Source organism: Bufo gargarizans, chromosome 4, assembly GCF_014858855.1.
Source record: "Bufo gargarizans isolate SCDJY-AF-19 chromosome 4, ASM1485885v1, whole genome shotgun sequence".
NCBI classification, from domain to species: domain Eukaryota; kingdom Metazoa; phylum Chordata; class Amphibia; order Anura; family Bufonidae; genus Bufo; species Bufo gargarizans.
In genome coordinates this window covers 203627222-203653444 of record NC_058083.1, presented here as the reverse complement: position 1 = coordinate 203653444, position 26223 = coordinate 203627222, and positions in this window count along the sequence as shown.

Below are 26223 nucleotides of genomic sequence, written 5' to 3'. Positions count from 1 at the left end.
CACTGCGCCCTCCTGCCCAGTCTGTTCACTTTTATTTAGTCACACTAACAATAAAAAAGGGTCCGGGCCGTCACCCGACCACTTACTTCATGTAACAAGGATACAGGAAGTGATGACACAGGAAGATGAGAAACCACCATCATTTAGAATAATATAGCCAGCTAACAAACACATGTATACTATAACCTACCATTACCACTGGAGTGAATTGTATCCAGCCTTGCTCAGTGATCAATGCCAGATAAAGTTACTATGATCCTCATACATGTTTATTTACAGGACAACGTTATTATCTCCAGCGGCGGATCAGGCGCACTAGAGACAACAAACGCACGTTCCTTTCATATATTGTTCTCTTAACAAATGCATCTACGCCAAGCCAATAAATCTGCGTCTTGCGCGGGGGCCCAACCGGCATCCATACATCAGCCAAGAAAACCCTGCTCTGCTGAACACATCAGTCTCCCCCGGCCCACAGCCCAGTGCTTAGCACATGGACCATTCGCCGACGGAGACCTCTGCGCCCAGCAGCTGTGACAGGACATACACGGGAAGATATCCACTCCAATGGTTTACTCTGACACTGAGAGACATGATGACAATACAAATAAAATTTCCACAACAATACAAAATGTCTGCAAATTCATGAATTCCACCAAGGCCATTTTGTGTGTTAGAACTAATGCTAGTGATGTTTTTATGTACGGTAGATTACTTATAACTTCTCAGATGTTGCTATAATGTCTGTCTCATAGTAATGTGTATTACATAAGTTTATAGTCCAGGAAAACTTTTCTTCGCTGTTGACTTTCTTGTTTTCTTTGTAGGTTTATATGGCAGAAAAAAAAAAAAAAAAACTTAAGGCATCTGGTGTCTTTGGAACAAGCCTTGTTTATTTTCTTTGGTATAAAATTCTCAGTAAATTCAAGCAAACCCATGAACAATGTGAAAACTTTCCTTTGGCAGCTGCTTGAATTGGGTCAGATGTAGAAATGAATCATTTGAAAGCATGGAAAACAGTGCAGTATGGCTTTGATAGCAGCAGTCTACCAGACTTGTCTATCCATTTCTCATTAAGCCAAAACAACATTGTACAATGTGAGGCCCCCATCACGGCAATTGTGTTGTCATGATCCTAAATAACGCTGTGTAGGTGACACGTCTGCTCTGCCAGGGAACCATCACTACAGGACAACTCCCTGGAGTACATTAAACGGCAAGATTCAAAGGAGTCACTCATATTAATGGCATTCGCTATGATACGGCACAGGAGGCATTGTTAGCATCACACCTTAAAGGCAGAATAGGCACATCACCCCTCTAGTGAATGGGTAGTTAACATGGCATCCCACAGATTGTAGTTCCAGACTGCCTACCAATGAGGTAAATCACCGATATTGTCTCAGTACGAAGTGTCGTGTGACGGGTGCCACACTGGGGCTATGTGCGAGCAGCTCCTACGTTGATTACTATTACAAGAACCAGCTTGAGATTCCTCTTTGCTGACTAAAGTGTAATTGCCTCAAGCAAAGGAATGCTTACAAACGGAATGCATCGATGGGAAGAAAAATAAGGTCCTTGAGACAAATTGCATGTGATCTTATATGCAACCTGTTAAGACTTTATAGCTTCAACTTGTGCAGTCCTGCCCTAAAATGACTATCATGACTGCAACCCCCAACACACTTACCCAGCAGAGGGCAGAGCATGCTAGGAATAGAAATGTAACCTCCGCTTAAAAAGGTTAAGGCCATTGACATTGCTGTTATCTCTGTGGCATGTGATCCTTGGTTCTGCACTGAATCTCCATGAAAGTAAATTCATACTTTATAACATTTACAAGTGAGGAAGAAGTTACTGCTTATATGATGTATATCATCTCCTTGGGGAGAGAGCGCCTTAGTCGGCATGAAAGGCCTCTCCTACTTGTCTTGAGATGAAGATCAGTGATGGTCAGTTCGCATTGTTCGCCCGCGAACACATGCGGGCTGCCATCTTTTCTCACAAGTCCGGCGAGGCACAGGTAAGCCCGTGCCTGTGCCGCGAGCCGGTCTGAAACAAATGCAGTCAGCGGGAGCAGGCAGTTCGGAGAACAGCACGATGAAGGCCCCCGGCGGCTGTTCTCAGAACTGCCTGCTCCCACTGACCGCATTTGTTTCAGACTGGCTCGCGGCACAGGCACAGGTAAGGGCTTACCTGTGCCTCGCCGGACTTGGGAGAAAAGATGGCAGCCCGCATGTGTTCGCCGGCAAACAATGCAAACTGGCCATCACTGATGAAGATGTCTTCATGTGGCCTGCTAGAGGAATAGCAATGCCTTGTCTTTTCTGTATGCCATAAACATTTTATCAGTATTCAGCAGCTATATCACTAGAGCCAGGACACAAAGCAAGACGGATAATGGGATGCAAGATCCATGATGGCGCCTTTGAAGAGGATCTGTCACCAGAAAATTCACTATGAAACAGGCACAATGCATTGGAGGGTTAGCTCAGCTAAATGTAATGGTCCCTTCACTTAGCGATCTGTAGCGTTACTTTGGCTCTTTTAATCTGTATGCAAATGAGCAGTTAAGTGCACTGAGGACCTAAGCCACTTTGTGCACTTTGCTCCTCCTGCTTCCTCTGTCAGCCCCTCCCTCTCATTCTTGATTGAAAGGGCCAAACAAGGCGACTATGCTGGAAACGGGTCCTGTCACTCAAGGAGAGGGAGGGGCTGACAGAGGAAGCAGGAGTAGCAAAGTGCAGAGAGAGACTTGCACCTGCTCTCTGTGCACTTAACTGTTCATGTTTATATGGATTAAAATTACTTTTTCTCCAGAATGAAGTAATGGATCATTAATTAAATGTGTCATTACATTTAGCTGAGCTAGCCCTAAAGGAATGTGCCTGATTAAGGCTCCATTCACACAGCTGTATAATGGGTCCGCATCTTTTCCGCAAATTGCGGAATGGGTGTGGACCCATTCATTCTCTATGAGGACGGAATGGATGCGGAGAGCACACTATGTGCTTTCTGCATTTCCGGAGCGCGCCCCCAATCTTCCGGTCCGTGGCTCCGGAAAAAAATAGAACATGTCCTTTTCTTGTCCGCAATTGCTATGGGGGTGCCGGACGGGTGTATTGCGGATCCGCAATGCACTACAGACGTCTGAATGGACCCTTAATAGTGAATTTCCTGCTGACAGAATCCCTTTAACTACTTTATAGCCATAAAGTGATTTATTGTGCCAGATTATAGGCACTTAGTTGCAGCCTAACATTGATACAGTATATGTCCATTAGGGCTCATGCACACGACCTTATATATTTTGCGGTTTGCAAAACACGGATCCTCAAAAACTACGGATGACGTCCGCGTGCATTCCATATTTTGCAGAACGGAACAGCTAGCCCCAAATAAAACAGTACTATCCTTGTCCGTGATGCATTTGCAGAATGGACATACATAAACGGGATGCACACAGAGTAACTTCTGTTTTGTTTGTGGACCCATTGAAATGAATGGTTCCGCATACGGTCCGCACAAAAAATGGAACTGACACGGAAATAAAATACGTTCGTGTGCATGAGCTCTTACGATGCTGTACAGCCATTCAAGCACAAGACTAGAGGAGACTCAAAACTCAAGCAGTTTTGTCAAGTTATGTGGATAATGTCACAGACTTAGGGCTCATGCACACAAAAGTATTTTCTATCAGTGTCTGTTCCGTTTTTTTTTTTTTTTTGCGGACCGTATGCGGAACCATTCACTTCAATGGGTCTGCAAAAAACTATTTTCGTGCGCATTCCATTTCCGTAAGTCCTTTCTGCAAAAAAATAAAACATGTCCTATTCTTGTCCAAATTAAATACAAGGATAGGACTTTATTAGGGGCCAGCTGTTCTGGACCACAAAATACATACGGCCGTGTGCATGAGCCCTTGGGCCTCATGCAAATAACCGTATTTTCGGTCCACAGACACATTCATTTCTATGGGGCTGCAAAAAATGTGGACAGCACACGGATGTCATTGGTGTGCTGTCCTCATCTGTGCGGCCATGCTGCAAATTACAGAACATGTCCTATTCTTGTCCATTATGTGGACAAGAAAAGGCATTTCTACAATGGGTCCCACGAGAAGTGTGGGATGCACATGGACTGCATCCGTATTTAGCAGATGCTCATTCATATCTAGATGTTTGTACACATTGCAATGGATCTGTGTTCTTCAACAGACAGGGAATGCCAGACTGTTATTAGAATTCACATTGGACTGGTCCACCAGAGTACAAGAGGATCCTCCAGTGGGCCCAGGCTCTGATACAATAGTGGGCCCCTAAAGTCCAGGAGCTGCCGCTAATCACTTGCCACTAGGGGCCATTCCTTTGAATGAAAACCTTTTAGAATTCCATGATGATTAGGGTGGGCCCCAGGAACCTGTGTCCGACGCTGATTAGAATCCCCTTGTCATGGGTTGTGCATGTAGCAGACACAAGACTCTTCTGCTGCTGAATTAGGTCCTTTAAAACTGCACAATCTATTATTGTTTCTTTGATGAAGTTTTTTTTAAATGCCTAGAAAGTGTGTTGAATTAGTCGAGCGCTCGATGTGAGACGAAATGCAGGCCACACACATTAGAATACTTTCTTGTGGTCTCTGGGAGACATCCAGCTCTGCACTCCTGGTTAGCTGTGTGATCATTGCTTAATCACTTCCCCATGATTTGACTTTACTGGAATATTTATTTTCCCTATGGACCCTAATGTTTTCCTTTCTTTGTAAACCTATCTATACTGTAAGAGTACAGCCCTGCCACAGATCTGTACTGGAAGAGGAGGATTAGGATACAAATAACTAGAGTTGAGCGAACACCTGGATGTTCGGGTTCGAGAAGTTCGGCCGAACATCCCGGAAATGTTCGGGTTCGGGATCCGAACCCGATCCGAACTTCGTCCCGAACCCGAACCCCATTGAAGTCAATGGGGACCCGAACTTTTCGGCACTAAAACGGCTGTAAAACAGCCCAGGAAAGGGCTAGAGGGCTGCAAAAGGCAGCAACATGTAGGTAAATCCCCTGCAAACAAATGTGGATAGGGAAATTAATTAAAATAAAAATTAAATAAATAAAAATTAACCAAAATCAATTGGAGAGAGGTTCCATAGCAGAGAATCTGGCTTCCCGTCACCCACCACTGGAACAGTCCATTCTCAGATATTTAGGCCCCGGCACCCAGGCAGAGGAGAGAGGTCCCGTAACAGAGAATCTGTCTTCATGTCAGCAGAGAATTAGTCTGCATGTCATAGCAGAGAATGAGGCTTCACGTCACCCACCACTGCAACAGTCCATTGGCATATATTTAGGCCTAGCACACAGGCAGAGCAGAGAGGTCCCGTAACAGACAATCTGGCTTCATGACAGCAGAGAATCAGTCTGCATGTCATAGCAGAGAATGAGGCTTCACGTCACCCACCACTGCAACAGTCCATTGGCATATATTTAGGCCTAGCACACAGGCAGAGCAGAGAGGTCCCGTAACAGACAATCTGGCTTCATGTCAGCAGAGAATCAGTCTGCATGTCATAGCAGAGAATGAGGCTTCACGTCACCCACCACTGCAACAGTCCATTGGCATATATTTAGGCCTAGCACACAGGCAGAGCAGAGAGGTCCCGTAACAGACAATCTGGCTTCATGACAGCAGAGAATCAGTCTGCATGTCATAGCAGAGAATGAGGCTTCACGTCACCCACCACTGCAACAGTCCATTGGCATATATTTAGGCCTAGCACACAGGCAGAGCAGAGAGGTCCCGTAACAGACAATCTGGCTTCATGTCAGCAGAGAATCAGTCTGCATGTCATAGCAGAGAATGAGGCTTCACGTCACCCACCACTGCAACAGTCCATTGGCATATATTTAGGCCTAGCACACAGGCAGAGCAGAGAGGTCCCGTAACAGACGATCTGGCTTCATGTCAGCAGAGAATCAGTCTGCATGTCATAGCAGAGAATCAGGCTTCACGTCAGCCACCACTGCAACAGTCCATTGTCATAAATTTAGGCCCAGCACCCAGGCAGAGGAGAGAGGTCCCGTAACAGACAATCTGGCTTCATGTCAGCAGAGAATCAGTCTGCATGTCATAGCAGAGAATGAGGCTTCACGTCACCCACCACTGCAACAGTCCATTGGCATATATTTAGGCCTAGCACACAGGCAGAGCAGAGAGGTCCCGTAACAGACGATCTGGCTTCATGTCAGCAGAGAATCAGTCTGCATGTCATAGCAGAGAATCAGGCTTCACGTCAGCCACCACTGCAACAGTCCATTGTCATAAATTTAGGCCCAGCACCCAGGCAGAGGAGAGAGGTCCCGTAACAGACAATCTGGCTTCATGTCAGCAGAGAATTAGTCTGCATGTCATAGCAGAGAATCAGGCTTCATGTCAGCCACCACTGCAACAGTCCATTGGCATATATTTAGGCCTAGCACACAGGCAGAGGAGAGGTTCATTCAACTTTGGGTAGCATCGCAATATAATGGTAAAATGAAAATAAAAATAGGATTGAATGAGGAAGTGCCCTGGAGTCCAATAATATATGGTTATGGGGAGGTAGTTAATGTCTAATCTGGACAAGGGACGGACAGGTCCTGTGGGATCCATGCCTGGTTCATTTTTATGAACGTCAGCTTGTCCACATTGGCTGTAGACAGGCGGCTGCGTTTGTCTGTAATGACGCCCCCTGCCGTGCTGAATACACGTTCAGACAAAACGCTGGCTGCCGGGCAGGCCAGCACCTCCAAGGCATAAAAGGCTAGCTCTGGCCACGTGGACAATTTAGAGACCCAGAAGTTGAATGGGGCCGAACCATCAGTCAGTACGTGGAGGGGTGTGCACACGTACTGTTCCACCATGTTAGTGAAATGTTGCCTCCTGCTAACACGTTGCGTATCAGGTGGTGGTGCAGTTAGCTGTGGCGTGTTGACAAAAGTTTTCCACATCTCTGCCATGCTAACCCTGCCCTCAGAGGAGCTGGCCGTGACACAGCTGCCTTGGCGACCTCTTGCTCCTCCTCTGCCTTGGCCTTGGGCTTCCACTTGTTCCCCTGTGACATTTGGGAATGCTCTCAGTAGCGCGTCTACCAACGTGCGCTTGTACTCGCGCATCTTCCTATCACGCTCCAGTGCAGGAAGTAAGGTGGGCACATTGTCTTTGTAGCGTGGATCCAGCAGGGTGGCAACCCAGTAGTCCGCACAGGTTAAAATGTGGGCAACTCTGCTGTCGTTGCGCAGGCACTGCAGCATGTAGTCGCTCATGTGTGCCAGGCTGCCCAGGGGTAAGGACAAGCTGTCCTCTGTGGGAGGCGTATCGTCATCGTCCTGCCTTTCCCCCCAGCCACGCACCAGTGATGGACCCGAGCTGCGTTGGGTGCCACCCCGCTGTGACCATGCTTCATCCTCATCCTCCTCCACCTCCTCCTCATCCTCGTCCTCCTCGTCCTCCAGTAGTGGGCCCTGGCTGGCCACATTTGTACCTGGCCTCTGCTGTTGCAAAAAACCTCCCTCTGAGTCACTTCGAAGAGACTGGCCTGAAAGTGCTAAAAATGACCCCTCTTCCTCATCCTCCTCCTCCTCCTCCTGGGCCACCTCCTGTTCCATCATCGCCCTAAGTGTTTTCTCAAGGAGACATAGAAGTGGTATTGTAACGCTGATAACGGTGTCATCGCCACTGGCCATGTTGGTGGAGTACTCGAAACAGCGCAACAGGGCACACAGGTCTCGCATGGAGGCCCAGTCATTGGTGGTGAAGTGGTGCTGTTCTGTAGTGCGACTGACCCGTGCGTGCTGCAGCTGAAACTCCACTATGGCCTGCTGCTGCTCGCACAGTCTGTCCAGCATGTGCAAGGTGGAGTTCCACCTGGTGGGCACGTCGCATATGAGGCGGTGAGCGGGAAGGCCGAAGTTACGCTGTAGCGCAGACAGGCGAGCAGCGGCAGGATGTGAACGCCGGAAGCGCGAACAGACGGCCCGCACTTTATGCAGCAGCTCTGACATGTCGGGGTAGTTGTGAATGAACTTCTGCACCACCAAATTCAGCACATGCGCCAAGCAAGGGATGTGCGTCAAATTGGCTAGTCCCAGAGCTGCAACGAGATTTCGCCCATTATCACACACCACCAGGCCGGGCTTGAGGCTCACCGGCAGCAACCACTCGTCGGTCTGTTGTTCAATACCCCGCCACAACTCCTGTGCGGTGTGGGGCCTGTCCCCCAAACATATGAGTTTCAGAATGGCCTGCTGACGTTTACCCCGGGCTGTGCTGAAGTTGGTGGTGAAGGTGTGTGGCTGACTGGATGAGCAGGTGGAAGAAGAGGAGGAGGAAGCCGAGAAGGAGGAGGTGGCAACAGGAGGCAAAGAATGTTGCCCTGCGATCCTTGGCGGCGGCAGGACGTGCGCCAAACAGCTCTCCGCCTGGGGCCCAGCTGCCACTACATTTACCCAGTGTGCAGTTAGGGAGATATAGCGTCCCTGGCCGTGCTTACTGGTCCACGTATCTGTGGTTAGGTGGACCTTGCTACAGATGGCGTTGCGCAGTGCACACTTGATTTTATCGGATACTTGGTTGTGCAGGGAAGGCACGGCTCTCTTGGAGAAGTAGTGCCGGCTGGGAACAACATACTGTGGGACAGCAAGCGACATGAGCTGTTTGAAGCTGTCTGTGTCCACCAGCCTAAATGACAGCATTTCATAGGCCAGTAGTTTAGAAATGCTGGCATTCAGGGCCAGGGATCGAGGGTGGCTAGGTGGGAATTTACGCTTTCTATCAAATGTTTGTGAGATGGAGAGCTGAACGCTGGCGTGTGACATGGTTGAGACGCTTGGTGACGGAGGTGGTGGTGGTGGTGTTGGTGGTACATCCCCTGTTTGCTGGGCGGCAGGTGCCAACGTTCCTCCAGAGGCGGAGGAAGAGGCCGAGGCGGCAGCAGCAGAATAGGCCGAGGCGGCAGCAGCAGAAGAGGTAGCAGGGGGAGCCTGAGTGACTTCCTTGGTTTTAAGGTGTTTACTCCACTGCAGTTCATGCTTTGCATGCAGGTGCCTGGTCATGCAGGTTGTGCTCAGGTTCAGAACGTTAATGCCTCGCTTCAGGCTCTGATGGCACAGCGTGCAAACCACTCGGGTCTTGTCGTCAGCACATTGTTTGAAGAAGTGCCATGCCAGGGAACTCCTTGAAGCTGCCTTTGGGGTGCTCGGTCCCAGATGGCGGCGGTCAGTAGCAGGCGGAGTCTCTTGGCGGCGGGTGTTCTGCTTTTGCCCACTGCTCCCTCTTTTGCTACGCTGTTGGCTCGGTCTCACCACTGCCTCTTCCTCCGAACTGTGAAAGTCAGTGGCACGACCTTCATTCCATGTGGGGTCTAGGACCTCATCGTCCCCTGCATCGTCTTCCACCCAGTCTTGATCCCTGACCTCCTGTTCAGTCTGCACACTGCAGAAAGACGCAGCAGTTGGCACCTGTGTTTCGTCATCATCAGAGACATGCTGAGGTGGTATTCCCATGTCCTCATCATCAGGAAACATAAGTGGTTGTGCGTCAGTGCATTCTATGTCTTTCACCGCTGGGGAAGGGCTAGGTGGATGCCCTTGGGAAACCCTGCCAGCGGAGTCTTCAAACAGCATAAGAGACTGCTGCATAACTTGAGGCTGAGACAGTTTCCCTGGTATGCATGGGGGTGATGTGACAGACTGATGGGGTTGGTTTTCAGGCGCCATCTGTGCGCTTTCTGCAGAAGACTGGGTGGGAGATAATGTGAACGTGCTGGATCCACTGTCGGCCACCCAATTGACTAATGCCTGTACCTGCTCAGGCCTTACCATCCTTAGAACGGCATTGGGCCCCACCATATATCGCTGTAAATTCTGGCGGCTACTGGGACCTGAGGTAGTTGGTACACTAGGACGTGTGGATGTGGCAGAACGGCCACGTCCTCTCCCAGCACCAGAGGGTCCACTAACACCACCACGACCATGTCCACGTCCGCGTCCCTTACTAGATGTTTTTCTCATTGTTATGGTTCACCACAACAACAAATATATTATTTGGCCCAATGTATTGTATTCAAATTCAGCGGGATATAAATTTGAGGCCTAGTATTTAGGCGCTGGGTGACCGGTATGGATTTAGTGACAGAATTAGACTTGGAAATGCACAGAAGCGTGTGTGTGAAGTTATTCTGAATGACCCAATGTGCACCTTGAATATTATATACCCTTTTTGGGATAGATTTCAAATAGCTCTGATATAGCAGGAACCACTAAATTATGAAATTGCTAAATTGGGAATTGTACTTCAACCCAGAACAAAAAATGTGCTTTGACGGGCACTAAATAACTTTCCCAGCTACAACAGTACAGCGGTAACGAGAGATTTAGAGGGATTTAAATTTGAGGCCTAGTATTTAGGCGCTGGGTGACAGGTATGGGTTTAGTGACAGAATTAGACTTGGAAATACACAGTAGCGGGTGTGTGTGAAGTTATTCTGAATGACCCAATGTGCACCTTCAATATTATATACCCTTTTTGGGATAGATTTCAAATAGCTCTGATATAGCAGGAACCACTAAATTATGAAATTGCTAAATTGGGAATTGTACTTCAACCCAGAACAAAAAATGTGCTTTGACGGACACTAAATATCTTGCCCAGCAACAACAGTACAGCGGTGGGTAACGAGAGATTTAGAGGGATTTAAATTTGAGGCCTAGTATTTAGGCGCTGGGTCACCGGTATGGATTTAGTGACAGAATTAGACTTGGAAATGCACAGAAGCGTGTGTGTGAAGTTATTCTGAATGACCCTATGTGCACCTTCAATATTATATACCCTTTTTGGGATAGATTTCAAATAGCTCTGATATAGCAGGAACCACTAAATTATGAAATTGCTAAATTGGGAATTGTACTTCAACCCAGAACAAAAAATGTGCTTTGACGGACACTAAATATCTTGCCCAGCAACAACAGTACAGTGGTGGGTAACGAGAGATTTAGAGGGATTTAAATTTGAGGCCTAGTATTTAGGCGCTGGGTCACCGGTATGGATTTAGTGACAGAATTAGACTTGGAAATGCACAGAAGCGTGTGTGTGAAGTTATTCTGAATGACCCTATGTGCACCTTCAATATTATATACCCTTTTAGGGATAGATTTCAAATAGCTCTGATATAGCAGAAACCACTAAATTATGAAATTGCTAAATTGGGAATTGTACTTCAACCCAGAACAAAAAATGTGCTTTGACGGACACTAAATATCTTGCCCAGCAACAACAGTACAGCGGTGGGTAACGAGAGATTTAGAGGGATTTAAATTTGAGGCCTAGTATTTAGGCGCTGGGTGACAGGTATGGGTTTAGTGACAGAATTAGACTTGGAAATACACAGTAGCGGGTGTGTGTGAAGTTATTCTGAATGACCCAATGTGCACCTTCAATATTATATACCCTTTTTGGGATAGATTTCAAATAGCTCTGATATAGCAGGAACCACTAAATTATGAAATTGCTAAATTGGGAATTGTACTTCAACCCAGAACAAAAAATGTGCTTTGACGGACACTAAATATCTTGCCCAGCAACAACAGTACAGCGGTGGGTAACGAGAGATTTAGAGGGATTTAAATTTGAGGCCTAGTATTTAGGCGCTGGGTCACCGGTATGGATTTAGTGACAGAATTAGACTTGGAAATGCACAGAAGCGTGTGTGTGAAGTTATTCTGAATGACCCTATGTGCACCTTCAATATTATATACCCTTTTAGGGATAGATTTCAAATAGCTCTGATATAGCAGAAACCACTAAATTATGAAATTGCTAAATTGGGAATTGTACTTCAACCCAGAACAAAAAATGTGCTTTGACGGACACTAAATATCTTGCCCAGCAACAACAGTACAGCGGTGGGTAACGAGAGATTTAGAGGGATTTAAATTTGAGGCCTAGTATTTAGGCGCTGGGTCACCGGTATGGATTTAGTGACAGAATTAGACTTGGAAATGCACAGAAGCGTGTGTGTGAAGTTATTCTGAATGACCCTATGTGCACCTTCAATATTATATACCCTTTTAGGGATAGATTTCAAATAGCTCTGATATAGCAGAAACCACTAAATTATGAAATTGCTAAATTGGGAATTGTACTTCAACCCAGATCAAAAAATGTGCTTTGACGGACACTAAATATCTTGCCCAGCAACAACAGTACAGTGGTGGGTAACGAGAGATTTAGAGGGATTTAAATTTGAGGCCTAGTATTTAGGCGCTGGGTCACCGGTATGGATTTAGTGACAGAATTAGACTTGGAAATGCACAGAAGCGTGTGTGTGAAGTTATTCTGAATGACCCTATGTGCACCTTCAATATTATATACCCTTTTAGGGATAGATTTCAAATAGCTCTGATATAGCAGAAACCACTAAATTATGAAATTGCTAAATTGGGAATTGTACTTCAACCCAGAACAAAAAATGTGCTTTGACGGACACTAAATATCTTGCCCAGCAACAACAGTACAGCGGTGGGTAACGAGAGATTTAGAGGGATTTAAATTTGAGGCCTAGTATTTAGGCGCTGGGTGACAGGTATGGGTTTAGTGACAGAATTAGACTTGGAAATACACAGTAGCGGGTGTGTGTGAAGTTATTCTGAATGACCCAATGTGCACCTTCAATATTATATACCCTTTTTGGGATAGATTTCAAATAGCTCTGATATAGCAGGAACCACTAAATTATGAAATTGCTAAATTGGGAATTGTATTTCAACCCAGAACAAGAAATGTGCTTGAACGGACACTAAATAACTCGCCCAGCTACAGCACTAGGGACAGATTTAGCTGGATATAAATTTGAGGCCTAGTATTTAGGCGCTGGGTGACCGGTATGGATTTAGTGACAGAATTAGACTGGGATATGGCCAAAAAATGAACAGACTATTGCTGGTTAAATGCACTTGGTGTGACAGCTTCACCCTGATGTAGGCTTTAGCCAAAAAACAACCACACCATTGAGGGTTAAATGCACTTGGTGACAGGCGCAGCTTGCCCCTGATTTTGTATATGGCCAAAAAATGAACAGACTATTGCTGGTTAAATGCACTTGGTGTGACAGCTTCACCCTGATGTAGGCTTTAGCCAAAAAACAACCACACCATTGAGGGTTAAATGCACTTGGTGACAGGCGCAGCTTGCCCCTGATTTTGTATATGGCCAAAAAATGAACAGACTATTGCTGGTTAAATGCACTTGGTGTGACAGCTTCACCCTGATGTAGGCTTTAGCCAAAAAACAACCACACCATTGAGGGTTAAATGCACTTGGTGACAGGCGCAGCTTGCCCCTGATTTTGTATATGGCCAAAAAATGAACAGACTATTGCTGGTTAAATGCACTTGGTGTGACAGCTTCACCCTGATGTAGGCTTTAGCCAAAAAACAACCACACCATTGAGGGTTAAATGCACTTGGTCGCAGCTTGTGCTGGCGCACCACAAGACACAAAATGGCCGCCGATCACCCCAGAAAAATGAGACTGACAAACGGTCTGTGCAGCCTAAAAACAGTGAGCAATTGAGGATCAGCAGCTCAATGATCCACAGCTGCAGATCGATCAGTTAATCAAGTCCTTTGGAGGAGTTAATCTGCCTAATCTCGCCCTACTGTCGCAGCCGCAACCTCTCCCTACGCTAATCAGAGCAGAGTGACGGGCGGCGCTATGTGACTCCAGCTTAAATAGAGGCTGGGTCACATGGTGCTCTGGCCAATCACAGCCATGCCAATAGTAGGCATGGCTGTGATGGCCTCTTGGGGCAAGTAGTATGACGCTTGTTGATTGGCTGCTTTGCAGCCTTTCAAAAAGCGCCAAGAAAGCGTCACAAAAGCGCGAAGAAAGCGACGAACACCGAACCCGAACCCGGACTTTTACGAAAATGTCCGGGTTCGGGTCCGTGTCACGGACACCCCAAAATTCGGTACGAACCCGAACTATACAGTTCGAGTTCGCTCATCCCTACAAATAACAGCTCCACTTCATACTGGAAATATGGATTCCGCAGATCATTGATAAATACAATGTCACCGACGGAAAGAACTGACTGGAAAATGTGAACCGGGAATCACAACACAGAAGATCGCACAAGTATTGTATTTTATGGCCAAGACAGGGATTTTGGTTGTGTAACCACAATGGTCATGCAAGGCGCACATCACAGGTGGCCCACTTCAATGCCAAGCTGCTGTCTGGCTATCAGGATTTGATGACTCCAGCCTAGAGTCTCTAGAGGTGCTACTGCTATCCTTAATGTTAAAGAACAATTGCTTTTCCAAATCACAGTCAACTGTACGGCTGTCTGTCAGGGGAACTGATGGCTCCTTCTCTCTTCTAAACTGATCTTTACAATTAATCCAGAAATGATATGAATGGTAAAGCATATTTATATATTAACTGCAGGTTCATCTGGAAGATACAGCACTCAAACAATCCTGAGCTCCTGTGCACAAGGCAGGCATAGCAGAGCTGGAGAGGGTTCAGAGGAGGGCAACTAAAGTAATAACTGGAATGGGGGAACTATAGTACCCTGAAAGATTGTCGAAATTAGGGTTATTCAGTTTAGAAAAAAAGATGACTGAGGGGAGATCTAATTACTATGTATAAATATATCAGGGGGCAGTACAGAGATCTCTCCCATCATTGTTTTCAATAGGAATTCATATGGTTGCAGGATTTTCTACATCAGATTTGAAATCCTATGTCCATGTCACCTACTGTATGTTACTTCTTAACATGGCTTCTACATGGCACAACACTCTGATTAGCCCCACGTTGGCCAATTCACATGCCAACCACGGCAAATCTGCAGCAGAAATCATTGTTGGATGCCTAACAGCAGTGGAGTTCTGAGAACAGGCAAGCAAGTGTACATCTTGGGAGCCGTAGTTTTACCACAGCTGGAGTGCCGGAGGTTAGCCATCACAGCCTTAGGGTCCATTCACACGTACGCAAGTGTTTGCCAGTCTGCAAATTGCTGATCAGCAAAACACGGACACTGGCCATGTGCATTCTGCATTTTGGGGAGCGCACATGGCCGGCACTGTGGAAGAAATACCTATTCTTTTCCGTGGCTTTTTTTGCGGGGGCCACAGAACGGAACTACGGTGTGATGTCCACATCTTTGCATCTGGAGGAAATAAGGTTTGTACACAAATATAGAAGAGGATTCTTTATGGTAAGAGCAGTGAGACTATGGAACTCTCTGCCTGAGGAGGTGGTGATGGTGAGTACAATAAAGGAATTCAAGATGGGCCTGGATGTATTTCTGGAGCGTAATAATATTACAGGCTATAGCTACTAGAGAGGGGTCGTTGGTCCAGGGAGTTATCTGATTGCCTGATTGGATTCGGGAAGGAATTTTCCCCCCAAATAAATTAGGAAAATTGGCTTCTACCTCATGGGGTTTTGTTTGTCTTCCTCCGAATTAACTTGCGGGTTAACAGGCTGACCTGGATGGAAAGATGATTTTTTTTTAGCCTTATAAACTATGTTACTATTTAATTGAATGTATTTGTTGCAGATTTTGGTGCATTTCCATTCCAAGCCTGTTTAGAATTCCAAATGACACACATGTAGATTCTGAAGATGTTTTGACTTGGAAACACTGTAAAATCTGTACTTAAATCCACATCTAATACATTCATGTGTGCAGGTAGCCCTTGGGTACATCCACATGCGAGGTAAAATAAAGTACAGAGAAAAAGCTGGAATCTGCAGGATAAACTGCAACAAAACTTCATGAATTCTATGCATTTTTTCTTTTGAAAATGGCTGTGGATTTCACCTTCTCCATTGCACAAGACGAAATCCGCAGCATAAATGGACAGGCTGCTGATTTCAAATCCAGGCGGCAGATCAATTTACACTACAGATTTTTAAGACAGTATGTGAATGAGATTTCTTAAAATCTTATTTCCCTTTGCTGGTAATGTACAATAATGAATATCTACTTCCGAAAAATATATGATTGCAAATCCGTAGTGTATTCACCATGTGTGAACTTTCCTTGCCAAAGATACTGAGGGATGGTCATCAAAACACTGACCAACCCCTTTAATTAAGACTATAGTTTTTTTATATAGTCTATGGTGTTTTTGGAAATAAATGAGCACTGCTTATTTAGCTATTTTTGTAACACCAATAGACCACATTTCCATTGAAACAAATGTAATTTACAGTCACTAGTGGTAGGTAGACCCCTGTTCTAGAGTTGTTGCGATACCAAATTTTTGATTCGGTTTCGATACCATGAAAAAGTATTGCGATACTCGATACCATTCGATACCACGCGGAAAAAAATAAACCAAAAAAGCCACGTGCATTCCTCATTTTTAAAAATGGTGAATTGCGCAGTTTTTATTTATTTTTTTCTGTTCCGGCGTTCACCACCTAGATTTTTTTATATTTTAATAGTTTGGACTTTTCTGACGTGGCGATATGTAATATGTTTATTATTTATATATTTTATATATGTGAAATTGGGAAAAGGGGGTGATTTATACTTCATATTTTGGTGGTTTTTTTTTTTACACTTTTTATTTAATAACTATTTCCCCCTTAGGCTACTTTCACACTAGTGTTCGGGTGTCCGCTTGTGAGTTCCGTTTGAAGGGGCTCACAAGCGGCGCCGAACGCATCCGTCCAGCCCTAATGCATTCTGAGTGGATGCGGATCCGCTCAGAATGCATCAGTCTGGCAGCGTTCAGCCTCCGCTCAGTGAGCGGACACCTGAACGCTGCTTGCAGCGTTCGGGTGTCCGCCTGGCCGTGCGGAGGCAAGCGGATCCGTCCAGACTTACAATGTAAGTCAATGGGGACGGATCCGTTTGAAGATGACACACTATGGCTCAATCTTCAAACGGATCCGTCCCCCATTGACTTTCAATGTAAAAGTCTGGACGGATCCGTTCAGGCTACTTTCACAGTTAGAATTTTTTTTACAATATAATGCAGACGGATCCGTTCTGAACGGATTCACCATCTGCATTATATGAGCGGATCAGTCTCAGACGGATCCGCTCTGAATGCAAGTGTGAAAGTAGCCTTAGGGGCTAGAACCTGGGATCTTTCATCCCTTGTCCTATTCAGCTCTATCAGGGTGAATAGGACTTCACACTGTCCCTGCTGCTCTGTGCCTTGTGCACACAGCATCAGGGATGTTACCATGGCAACCAGGGCTTCTGTAGTGTCCTGGCTGCCATGGTAACTGATCGGAGCCCCAGGCTTACACAGCTGGGGCTCCGATCAGAAGCTGCCACTGCACCACCAATGAGGGGGAGGGGAGAGGTCCCTGTGGCCACTGCCACCAATGATTTTAATACTGAGGGGGTTGAGAGGGGCTGGCGCACTGTGCCACCAATGATTTTAATGGGATGGGGGGTTGAATGATAAATTACCCCTTTATACAGGAGGCTGGTACTGGCAGATCAGCAGTTAACCCCTTAGGTGCCGCACCTGAGGGGTTAACTGCCTCTGATCGCAGCTCCCTGTCAGCGGCAGGGTGCCGGCAATGCGATTCTGCTGCCGGCACCCGCCTCCTGTATTGTGTTAAAGACTGACTTTCACTATCAGGCCAAACAGAGCGGCGCACAGCGATGTCCCAGCACTCACCATTAGTCCTGGGTGCCGCTCCGTTCGCCCGCAGTGCTCCATTACTGTCTCCTCTCCTGCTCCACATGCTGATTTACTATCGGAGCGATGGGAGGAGACATCAGCTTCACTAGTGGGCGTTCCTTCTCCCTGGCTGTAGCGCTGTCCAATCGCAGCGCAGGGAGAAGGAACGCCCACTAGTGAAGCTGATGTCTCCTCCCATCGCTCTGATAGTAATCAGCAGCATGTGGAGCAGGAGAGGAGACAGTAATGGGGCACTGCGGGCGAACGGAGCGGCACCCAGGAATAATGGTGAGTGCTGAGACATCGCTGGGCGCCGCTCTGTGTGGGAAATGGGAATATTCCTATCATTGGTGGCTCAGTGCGCCCGCCCCTCCTCCGCCCCTCTCTCCTCATTGGTGGCGCAGTGCGCCCGCCCCTCCCCCCCCTTCTCTTCTCATTGGTGGCAGCAGCACAGGGGGGAGGGAGGACAGCTTCCTTCTCTCCGTGCTGCTGAGAGAACATGAGCGCGCCGATAGCAGCTCGCTCAGGTTCAGAGATACTAGGCTGTGCAGAAGCGCAGCCCAGTATCGAAAAAACGGAAATCCCGGTATCGTATCGATACCGGGACAAAAGTATCGATTGGGTATCGAAATTTTGATACCCGCAACAACCCTACCCTGTTCTCAGAGGTAAGACCCCCCCCCCCCCCATCTATCAGGCATTTATGAGATAAGGATACTTGCCTGTATTTTTTAGGGCTCATGACAAATGCCTCAAATACAAAAAAATGTTTTTAAGGATGGGTTCGGGTTCACACATGTTTTTGTGGCAGATTTTTGAGGCAAAGCCAGAAGTGGAGCAGGAGGCTGTTTCCTTTATATTTTGCAATCCCCTCCATTTTTTGCTTTCAAGAAGCTGCCACAAAAAGCCTATGTGTGAATCCACCCTAAAGGCGTTATCCCACAAAAATAAAAAATTCCACAGGATAGGTGATACACTTTGGGACACATGCGTTCTACTGCAGCCTTCAGAGGGGATAGATAATAAATACATTTGTGTGAGATCACCCCTTTAGGTATAAATTATGCATCATGTCTGACTTTTTAACTCTGGTGAACCCTAGTTCTTTCTTTGCATATTGAAAAATGTATCCTATGACAGTCAGTAGTCCTCTGCTGTTTCATCAATTTGGCACACGCAAAATCTTACTTCAATTTACAACTTCTGCCTCACTGATAAATTGATCGTGTTTGGAAAAGTCATGTATTATATGCACTTTTTTTTTTTTTTAACAAATGATATGTTAAAATATTAAAATGCTGTAGCAACTGTTCCCATAATGCTAAAAGTTCCAAATTTCCACTTCATATAATAATTTCTGATTAACTAGATTTCACTATAGGGAGAACAATAGGACTGTAGCCAATATTAAACCATTGCTAGTTGCTTCCTAATTAGTTTTCAGCAGTAGCATCTAAGCAATTTTCCCTGAGCTTACATTGTAATAATGTTCTTCTTCTGATAACTTGGTTATATATTCAGACACATACAAAAAAATTTATTGTTAAACAAGGTCAGGTCCACAGCCGCCCTGTTGATAAATCTGTTACATGGTGCACTGTTTGAATTGTAAATCGGCCTGGTTAAGCATCAATATTCATTTCAGACAGCTAGAGACCTTAAAGGGATTACCCCACAAAAAGTATTTGGCATCGTTACAAGATTATTAATACATATCAGATTACAATGGTCTGACCACTGGGACCCTTAGGGATCCCATTAAGGTGGTCCCTGAGTTCCCTCTATGAATGGAGCATCTGTTGCTCCATTTACTTCTATGGGCACATATAAAAAAACATAAAGGTTCATGCAAAAGTCAGGGTATAGTTGAGTGTGGTAAACCAGAAGTAGGTTTTATACCAATAAACAGTCAAATAACAGTCATAGAATCAGGAAACTAAATTCAAAGAGGCTAATCGGACTCAAAATCTGCCAATCCTGGATCTCGTTTCAGAATCATAGAATACTTCAACATTGTTAACCCAACTAATGTGTTGCTAACGTTTACTTTCACTCCAATGTCCCCAAGCAGTGTAAAGACTGTATTAGACTGGTCAATTGTCTGCCAGTTTATCGTTAATGAGCGTTCGCAGGAACCCTCATTAGCAATGGTCTGGCGGCTCTCGATTACCCGATAAACGAGCAAATGCTCATTCATCAGGCAATCAGAATCTTTCAGCATTCTTAAAAATCCTTGTTCTGCTGCTGGCAAAAAAACTATACAGAATGGGGACGAACGATGGCATAACGAACGCTCCTTCCCATACTATGGATTAGATCGCTGCATGTAATACCAACGGTCTCCTCCGCTAACTAGCAGGCGCTTGCCAGGAAAGAATGCTTCCCTGCCAACAATCATCTGCTAGATCATGCAATTTAATACAAGCTTAACCCCTAAGAGGGAAGCAATGAGATAAGACCTATAGTCAAGTTTCAAAGCAAGAATGGCTTATTATACTGACAAGACAAATGGTTAAAACAACTTAACTCCCTCAAGACTTGGTGACTGACCAATTTTAGTTTCACTCTTGCTTCTTTCTGGGTCTGGCCACTATCTTCCATTAGTTCCAAATCAACCAACCCCATTCTCCATGTCTCCTTCATAAAAACCATTGTAAATAAAAACATAGCTCTCAAAACTGTAATTAATTTAAAAAAAAGTCTGCCCCATTGACCCATATACATAAAAAATATGAAACCGAATCATTGAAATTCTGTTCCAGGTATATACCAGGTGTATATAAACAAAAATACCTGGCATAAGTCCCACTCTATGTATCTCACGCTATGTATCTTACCAGTCACATGACCTATCAGATTTTATTCTCTCACTTGTCTCATTCCATCAGGGAATCCCTATTACAGGTGAAACTCGAAAAAATTAGAATATTGTGCAAAGTTCATTTATTTCAGTAATGCAACTTAAAAGGTGAAACTAATATATGAGAGACTCGTTACAAGCAAAGTGAGATATTTCAAGCCTTTATTTGGTATAATTTGGATGATTATGGCTTACCGCTTATGAAACCCCAAAGTCACAATTTTGAGGTCCCCTTTGCTCAGGGGATATGGATTAATTAGCTGACTAGAGTGTGACACTTTGAGCCTAGAATATTCAACCTTTTCACAAAATTCTCATTTTAAGCTGCATTAATGCAACTCCTTTTAAGTTGCATTACTGAAATAAATGGACGGTATTCTAATTTTTCGAGTTTCACCGGTATGTGTCTACGATGGCCAGTCATAGAAGGTAAAACCACAATGTCTATAGACAACAGTCTGAAGCAAGTAAACAGGAATATTTTACACCAGACAGGGCTTCCACAAATGAGTCCTGCTTACCATGTACTGTATATTGCAAGGTTCTTTAAGAATTTAACGGCTATGTACACCTTTGGGGAATTTTTTTTAAATTATTGCATTGTACTCATTTTTGAGCTAAACACCATTTTATTTATTGGCCTTTCAAATGCTGAACCTCTGTTTGTGCAGCTTTAAATTTTCTAGTAGCAGGCTCTGAATTTTCACTCTGCTGCATCAGGCAGCTCAGCTGACAGCTCATAATTTCTGACCATATAAACACTACTTATAGCACAGTACTTATCTTACTAATAAGAATGTGGCTTAAAGAATTTAGAGATAAGGTTTATTAGATGACAGGCACAAAGTGAAAGTACCATTCACACAGTTAGACAAACGGTTAACCCTTTGTGACCGAATGGCTCAATATTTTGAATAGAGACCAATGCAAAAAATCATATTTAGCCCCAAATGAGTAAAATGCAATCATACAAATTGCCCCCCAAGGTGAACATGTATATATATTTTTTTCAGGAGTCTAATTTTATGTATACACTGTGTAAATATATTCATGAAAAATTCAAACTACACCCTCCTTGAATTGTATGGTTTTACATATTAGGACATAAAAAACCCTGGTCCTTTGAAGGTTTGGTTTCTGTATGACTTTCTCTCTCACATCAATCTGGAGAAAATTTGGCCCAGTCTTCTTTGCAAAGTTGCTTAAGGTCCTGCCACATCATTTCAATTGAGTTGAAGTCTGGATTTTGGCTGAAAAAGAAAAAAATCTAACTGTTGAAATGGCCCATTTTGTTGTATATTTGCTGGTGTACTTGTGATCTTTGTCCTGTCACTTGATCCAGTTTTGGCCATGCTTTAGTTGTTGAATAGATGACCTCACATTTAATTCTATAATACTCAATGACTGCAAGGCTCACAGGTCCTGTAGCTGCAATACGAGCCAAATCATCATATTTGGTCTCGTCTGTCCAAAGAACATTATTCCAGAAGTCTTGTGGTTTGTCCAGAAGCCTTGCAAATGTAAGCTCTACTAGGCTACATTCACACAACAAAAATGGTCACACAATCAGTTTTTCATAGCCATTTTTTTAAGTCCATGTGCGCTTTAATTTTCTGGCCATCTTTTCATTTTTAACGGCCATTTTGCATCCATTTTTATTGAGTTAAAAATAGATTAATTTTATATTTTTTAATTTTTTTAACATCCCAACCCCTGCAGTGCCCTCACAGTACACATACCGTAATGCCCCCTGGATATCACATAGCTCACATAGTGCCCCCAGTATGAAAGATGTCTCCTACAGTGCTGCCAGTTTGAATAATGCTTTCATTAATGCCCACCAGTTATGCTTGTGTTTAAAAACTACTCACCTTATCCACTTGCAAGCGCAGGGACAGTCACACCTCAAGATGCAGAAGGACCTGCGCTCCCAGCGTGGTTACCTCATCATGCTGGGAAGGCAGGTCCTTCTGCATCAATAGAGGAGCTTGCAAGACCTCTAAAAAGCAATTTTTCACTGCCATACCCATTTTAAGACTGTTAGATGGGCACACTCTATTGATTTCAATGGAATCTGTCTGGCTATGAAAACAGTCAAAAATAGGAGATGTGCTATTTTTTTTATGGCTGCTATTCACTGGTCATTAAAAGAAAGGCCATGTGAATAGCTCCATTGATTTTAATTGGTTCTGAAAATGGCCATGCGATTGCAGCAAAAAAAAAAAAAACTTCTGTCACATGAATGTATTCTTGAGAAATAAGAGGTTTTCTCCTGGCAACCCTTCCAAACAAGCCATACTTGTTCAGTTTTTAATTGTACTGGATAGTCAACATGATGAGGTCTGTAGAGTCTTACATGTAGCTCTTGGGTTTTTTGCAATTTATCTGAGCATTGCAGTCTGACATTGGGGTGAATTTGTTGGGACATACACTCCTGGGAAGATCATAAACTGTCTTGAATGTTTTCTCCTTGTGAATAATCTTTCTCGCTGTAGAATGATGGACATCAAATAGTTTGGAAATGGCATTATAACCCTTCCCAGATTGATGAGCAGCAACAGTTGCTTCTCTACAGGTACTATTACACTAGCAGATGTCCTACAGATTGTGATAAACAATTGAAGATGTAGGAACTCGTTAGCAACAAAACTTTTGTTTTATTATATGCATCGATAATCATTCTTACCTGCGATCATCCTTCATTTGTTGTCATTACATGTCAAGATGGTGGACTGATGCATGGTCAAGAGGTTGGTCCTTAGGTGGAATAAAAACGTGACAATAGATGACGTTGTGGTGATGGTTGTACACCACCTGATAACCACGTACTGTACCACCCGCTGTATGTCTCACCTCCCAAAAGTAAAAGCTCCATTTTGATTTCAATTCTGTACAGAGCAGTCTTTGGAAATTTCAAAGACACATTTGATTAGCTACACCTGGCTGCTACTTACCCACTTAATTCCTGTGGAAGTGGGTACAGCCACATAGTTTTTTGGATGAGGCGTTGAGGCAGATCTGCCTGCAGGATTTTCAGCCAAAGCCAGAAGTGGATCCACCAGGAAAGAGAAGTATAAATTCTTTTTTCATGTTTCCGATTCCTTAGGGATCCTGGAGTCAGACCTACCTTAAAGGGAGTCTGTCATCAACATTTCACCTTTGTAACCCTTCCCATAGCTTTCTAGCAGCCTTACAGTTAATAGAAACGTTACCTTTATGAGCAATCCTGGACTTATAAAACTGGAAAAAAACATCTTTGTAGCATATGCAAATCATGGCTCGCAAGTGCCCAGCTAGCTCAGCCTTATCGTCGCTCCCCCCGCCCCTTCCTTCCCTCTGCCCGCCCATCCTTTTCCTCTGACCGCCCATCTACTAACTTCTTGTTTCGCCGAGATCCCGCGCCTGCGCACTCAGTCCGTTGGCTGATGAAAGATCACGTGTGGTGAGAAACGAGCGTTTACTTGCTTGTCGTTTAATCGCTCATACTTATTACATATTGTAAGGCTTGTGCCCATATTGTGGCCCACAACATATGGGCACCGGCTGTGTGCGCCCCATATCACGGATGCGGACCCATTAACTTGAATGAGTCCATAATCTGGAAGATACAGAGCAGAGGAATGAAGTGGAAGGCCACGGAAGTACTCCTTAGTGCATTTCGGTCAATATCCCTGCACCACAAAAAAATAGAACATACCCATTTAAATTGAATTGGCACGGAACACGAACAGTGCCGTGTATTAGGGACTGCAATTTGCGTGCCCCAATGCACGGCATGGACGGCGCATGTTCGTGTGCATGAGCTTTTAACGACATTTGGTATGATATTCCCTCCGTCTAATATAGGCTTAGCACATCGGATGGATTAACAGCATTGAAGCATTCCATGGTTCTGAAATGAGAACCAGGAATGGCAAATTTTTTGTCTGATTATCCTAATTTTATTTATTTTCCTGACTTTATGAGCCGTGCAAGTTCATTGTTTGACACTTCTATGAGGGGATATAGACAGAACTGCATCAGGCCATGGATGTGAACGGAGCTGTGGACAGACCTGCACACTACTTCTCCATTTATGGAGATGACTCAGGAACCCTGACTCTTGGCAGCACAGGGGGTCTCACAGCTACATCCAGGACATACACATCCATCTTGTATTGCTGGGAGGAAAACAACTACAGGATAAAATTCTGAAACTAGGAGTAGACTGAATATCAGACAGACTGAATATAAGGAGGTCTGAAAATTAATGAAGGAATGGAGATTGCAGTCTAAGGGTGCATTCACAGGACCGTATGTATTCACAGATCCGCCAAAAATAAGGGCAATGTCAGTGATGCATCCGGTTTTTTTTGCACGCACGTTTGCGTGTGCAAAACGGACAAGTGTAGGGCTTGTTGTAGCTTTTTTGCGAGACTGCGGAATGGACATTCAGATGAGGTCCATTTTTTTGCGGACCCCTAGAAATGCTGATCAGATTCGGACCAAAAATATGGTTGTGTGAATGAGGCCTAAAACTTTGTACATTTTTTTTATTGAATATAACATCTGGTTCCTCTCAAAAGAAATGAGATCACCACAGAACCAGGAGTAAGCTGAGCTAAGTAGAATAGTTTGAGGCGCAATTTTGGCGCATCTTTGGCCCTGCCCCTTTCAATGAAGCTCCAGTCTGTTCACTAAACCCCACCCCATGTCACACATGTACAAAAACAGTGTAGAAACCCTAGATGCGCTAAATTGTGCTACTTTTTTTGGCACAGAGGACTTTGTATACATATATATATATATATATATATACACACACACACACACAGTCTGGCAAATTTTGACTTAGTTACTTTTATTCAACCAGCAATTTTTTTACGGTAAATGACATAGGTGTCTCTCAGAAGATAATAAGACGATGTACAAGAGGCATTATTGTGGGAAAAAAACATGTCTCAGCTTTTATTTACATTTGAGAAAAAAATACAAGATGTTCCGCACTGTGGAAAATCTCAGAGGACGTGGTCGGAAGCCAAAAGTGACACCTGTGCTGGCCAGGAGGATAGTTAGAGAGCTGAAAAAGAATCCAAGGATCACCACCAAGGCCATCCTGGTGAATCTGGGCTCTGCTGATGGCAATGTCTCAAGGCAGACAATCCAATGGACACTGCACAATTCAGACCAAGGAGGATGCCACTTCTCCAGATAAGGCACACAAAAGCTCTCTTGGCCTTTGCAAAAGCTCATCTGGACAAAGAAGAAGACTTCTGGTCTTCGGTGTTATGGTCAGATGAAACAAACATTTAATTGTTTGGTCACAATGATGTTTCCTTCATTTGGTGTAAAGAAGGAGAAGCCTTAAACCCAAAGAACACCATCCCCACTGTCAAACATGGTGGTGGGAACCTAATGCTTTGGGGGTGTTTTTAAGCCAATGGACCAGGGAACCTAATCACAGTAAACGGCACCATGAATAAAGAGCAATGCATGAGGATTCTCAGGCAGTCTGCAGAGAAACTTGACCTTGGGCACCAGTAGACATTTCAGCATGACAATGACCCAAAACACACAGCAAAAGTGGTGAAAAAATGGTTAGCAGACAACAACATTAACGTTTTGGAGTGGCCCAGCCAGAGTCCAGACTTGAATCCAATTGAGAATCTGTGGAGGGAGCTAAAGATTAGGGTGA